The sequence below is a fragment of the Oncorhynchus keta genome, unplaced genomic scaffold (genome assembly GCF_023373465.1).
Source record: "Oncorhynchus keta strain PuntledgeMale-10-30-2019 unplaced genomic scaffold, Oket_V2 Un_contig_2319_pilon_pilon, whole genome shotgun sequence".
Classification (NCBI taxonomy): domain Eukaryota; kingdom Metazoa; phylum Chordata; class Actinopteri; order Salmoniformes; family Salmonidae; genus Oncorhynchus; species Oncorhynchus keta.
This window is the reverse complement of record NW_026283258.1, coordinates 1-4,657: the sequence shown is the minus strand read 5'-3', so window position 1 is coordinate 4,657 and position 4,657 is coordinate 1. Positions and strand designations below refer to the sequence as shown.

The following is a 4,657-nucleotide window of genomic DNA, read 5'->3' as shown; positions in this document are numbered from 1 at the left end:
ACACCGGGCACTGGTCAGTACAACACAACCACCTCCTAGCCTAACACATAACACACAGCTGTCTGTCGCGATCAGTTGGATAACTGCGGAGGGGGTTCTGTTGGTCCGAACGGAGACAGAATGGGGAAAATAGAATGGGCTATGTGGGCCAATGAACAGGCTCTGGCGGCGGGGCTCAGTGAGTAGAGAACTTTTGCCAAGTTTAGACATCTGAGTTTGGCATTTGTATAATGGTATCAACTGTTAAAGGAATGTATAATCCCATTACGTGTGAGTTATTACTGTATAAGAATATGCTTTTTTCCAGTAGGGTACGAGTAACAAACATTGGTCATTAAAACCGACCAAAAACAAAATGTATAAAATTTTCCAGACAAAAATATTATAAATCATGAAATTATATTGGTAGTGAGAATATTGGAAAAGTAAAAATATCTGTATAAAACACCAAATCAAATCAAATTGGGAAAAAAGCATACAAATTATTTGGTTCTTGGCACATTTTGATTTGAAAGTTACAATATATATAAAAAAGTGTCTTCAACTGTGACTTGCAGGAACTGTTTTGATAAACAAAACATTTCTTCTTCCTACTTCCACTCATTTCAGTTCTCCTTACTGGTGGCATAGTGGGGTGGCCGGCCCAGTTCAGGGACTGGGAGTTTGCTGCTTATTCTATGTATCCTTTCACTGGTGCAAAGCTGTCTCTCTCACAGTATAATTCCATGTAAAAATGTATCTATTGTTGTGATTAAATGCTGAGTTACCATTGACACGTCACAAGGAAATGTTTGTAGATGCATTATAGACATCTACACCATCATTTATCTTATTTGTGCATTTATGTCAAGATGAGACCCAAATGTATATTTGCATTGTATAGTGAGGGTCCAGGTGTACCTGTTGTTGTTGAGTAACCTTGACTGGTGTGCCCCAGAGCTGCAGGGGTGTTTGTTTGTCTACTAGAGTACCCAAGGGGCAAGAGAAACAAGGGCACCAGTGTAGAAAGGACGTGAGTACCCACATATGTAACAATATTGCTTCCGTCCTTCTCCTCACCGCTAGCTGGGCTCAGCCAGGGACCCTCTGCACACAGACAACAGGCACCCTCGAAGCATCGTTACCCACGCTCCACAAAAGCTGCGGCCCTTGCCAGAGCAAGGGGAACAACTACTTCAAGGTCTCAGAGCGAGTGGCGTCACCGATTGAAACGCTATTAGCGTGCACCCGTAACTAGCTAGCCATTTCCATCGGTTACACTCTGTGAAGTCACTCTGACAGTGATGCAACAGATATGAGTCCACCAGTTGAAAGCTTGGAAGTCATAAGCAAGTCTTCATTACTGAAAGTTCACGATAAATAACTCTTAATATTGTGATTCTTCCGGGGCTGCACTGCTTCACTGTCTGATTAGTGTAGTGTCAACGCAGCCACTGCCAGCTAGCCTACTTCAGCAGTACTGTATCATTTTAATCATTTTAGTCAATAAGATTCTTGCTACGTAAGCTTAACTTTCTGAACATTCGAGACGTGCTGTCCACTTGTCATTCAATCTCCTTGCATTAGCGTAGCCTCTTCTCTGTAGCCTGTCAACTATGTGTCTGTCTATCCCTGTTCTCTCCTCTCTGCACAGACCACAAAACGCTCCACACGCGTGGCCGACCACCCTAATCTGGTGGTCCCAGCGCGTACGACCCACGTGGAGTTCAGGTCTCCGTAGCCTCTGGAACTGCCGATCTGCGGCCAACAAGGCAGAGTTCATCTCAGCCTATGCCTCCCTCCAGTCCCTCGACTTCTTGGCACTGACGGAAACATGGATCACCACAGATAACACTGCTCCCTACTGCTCTCTCCTCGTCCGCCCACGTGTTCTCGCACACCCCGAGAGCTTCTGGTCAGCGGGGTGGTGGCACCGGGATCCTCATCTCTCCCAAGTGGTCTTTCTCTCTTTCTCCCTTACCCATCTGTCTATCGCCTCCTTTGAATTCCATGGTGTCACAGTTACCAGCCCTTTCAAGCTTAACATCCTTATCATTTATCGCCTCCAGGTTCCCTTGGAGAGTTCATCAATGAGCTTGATGCCTTGATAAGCTCCTTTCCTGAGGACGGCTCACCTCTCACAGTTCTGGGCGACTTTAACCTCCCCACGTCTACCTTTGACTCATTCCTCTCTGCCTCCTTCTTTCCACTCCTCTCCTCTTTTGACCTCACCCTCTCACCTTCCCCCTACTCACAAGGCAGGCAATACGCTTGACCTCATCTTTACTAGATGCTGTTCTTCCACTAACCTCATTGCAACTCCTCCAAGTCTCCGACCACTACCTTGTATCCTTTTTCCTCTCGCTCTCATCCAACACTTCCCACACTGCCCCTACTGATGGTATCGCGCCGTCCCAACCTTCGCTCTCTCTCCCCCGCTACTCTCTCCTCTTCCATCCTATCATCTCTTCCCTCTGCTCAAACCTTCTCCAACCTATCTCCTGATTCTGCCTCCTCAACCCTCCTCTCCTCCCTTTCTGCATCCTTTGACTCTCTATGTCCCCTATCCTCCAGGCCGGCTCGGTCCTCCCCTCCCGCTCCGTGGCTCGACGACTCATTGCGAGCTCACAGAACAGGGCTCCGGGCAGCCGAGCGGAAATGGAGGAAAACCGCCTCCCTGCGGACCTGGCATCCTTTCGCTCCCCTCCTCTCTACATTTTCCTCCTCTGTCTCTGCTGCTAAAGCCACTTTCTACCATTCTAAATTCCAAGCATCTGCCTCTAACCCTAGGAGCTCTTGCCACCTTCTCCTCCCTCCTGAATCCTCCTCCCCCTCCTCCTCTCTGCAGATGACTTCGTCAACCATTTTGAAAAGAAGGTCGACGACATCCGATCCTCGTTTGCTAAGTCAAACGACACCGCTGGTTCTGCTCACTGCCCTACCCTATGCTCTGACCTCTTTCTCCCTCTCTCTCAGATGAAATCTCTGCGTCTTGTGACGGCCGGCCGCCCAACAACCTGCCCGCTTGACCCTATCCCTCCTCTCTTCTCAGACCATTTCCGGAGACCTTCTCCCTTACCTCACCTCGCTCATCAACTCATCCCTGACCGCTGGCTACGTCCCTTCCGTCTTCAAGAGAGCGAGTTGCACCCCTTCTGAAAAAACCTGCACTCGATCCCTCCAATGTCAACAACTACAGACCAGTATCCCTTCTCTTTTTCTTTCTCCAAAACTCTTGAGCGTGCCGTCCCTTGGCCAGCTCTACCGCTATCTCTCTCAGAATGACCTTCTTGATCCAAATCAGTCAGGTTTCAAGACTAGTCATTCAACTGAGACTGCTCTTCTCTGCATCACGGAGGCGCTCCATGCACTGGGCAAAGCTAACTCTCTCTCCTCTGCTCTCATCCTTCTAGACCTACTCGGCTGCCTTCGATACTGTGGCCATCAGATCCTCCCTCTCCACCCTCTCCGAGTTGGGCATCTCCGGCGCGCGCCCACGCTTGGATTGCATCCTACCTGACAGGTCGCTCCTACCAGGTGGCGTGGCGAGAATCTGTCTCCTCACCGCTCTCACCACTGGTGTCCCCCAGGCTCTGTTCTAGGCCCTCTCTATTCTCGCTATACACCAAGTCACTTGGCTCTGTCATAACCTCACATGGTCTCTCCTATCATTGCTATGCAGACGACACACAATTAATCTTCTCCTTTCCCCTTCTCTGATGACCAGGTGGCGAATCGCATCTCTCTGCATGTCTGGCAGACATATCAGTGTGGATGACGGATCACCACCTCAAGCTGAACCTCAGCAAGACGGAGCTGCTCTTCCTCCCGGGGAAGGACTGCCCGTTCCATGATCTCGCCATCACGGTTGACAACTCCATTGTGTCCTCCTCCCCAGAGCGCTAAGAACCTTAGCGTGATCCTGGACAACACCCTGTCGTTTCTCAACTAACATCAAGGCGGTGGCCCGTTCCTGTAGGTTCATGCTCTACAACATCCGCAGAGTACGGCCCTGCCTCACACAGGAAGCGAGCAGGTCTAATCAGGCACTTGTCATCTCCCGTCTTGATTACTGCAACTCGCTGTTGGCTGGGCTCCCTGCCTGTGCCATTAAACCCCCTACAACTCATCCAGAAACGCCGCAGCCCGTCTGGTGTTCAACCTTCCCAAGTTCTCTCCACGTCACCCCGCTCCTCCACGCTCTCTCCACTGGCTTCCAGTTGGAATCACATCCGCTACAAGACCATGGTGCTTGCCTACGGAGCTGTGAGGGAGGCAGCCTCAGTACCTCCAGGCTCACAGTCAGGCCCTACACCCAAACAAGGCACTGCGTTCATCCACCTCTGGCCTGCACTCGCCTCCCTGCCACTGAGGAAGTACAGTTCCCAGCTCAGCCCAGTCAAAACTATTCGCTGCTCTGGCCCCCAATGGTGGAACAAACTCCTCACGACGCCAGGACAGCGGAGTCAATCACCACCTTCCGGAGACACCTGAAACCCCACCTCTTCAAGGAATACCTAGGATAGGGTAAGTAATCCTTCTCACCTCCCCTAAAAGATTTAGATGCACTATTGTAAAGTGGCTGTTCCACTGGATGTCATAAGGTGTATGCACCAATTTGTAAGTCGCTCTGGATAAGAGCGTCTGCTAAATGACTTAAATGTAATGTAAATGTAAA

At 50.0% G+C, this 4,657-nt stretch overlaps 1 long non-coding RNA gene across 1 annotated transcript; it reads left to right on the top strand.

Moving 5' to 3' along the window:
• The first annotated feature begins 44 nt into the window (after positions 1–44).
• LOC127921705 (uncharacterized) lies at positions 45–1,057 on the top strand. Its single transcript, XR_008109372.1, has 3 exons — positions 45–178; positions 610–679; positions 938–1,057. It is a non-coding gene; the product is annotated as an uncharacterized LOC127921705 (long non-coding RNA).
• Positions 1,058–4,657: the final 3,600 nt, after the last annotated feature.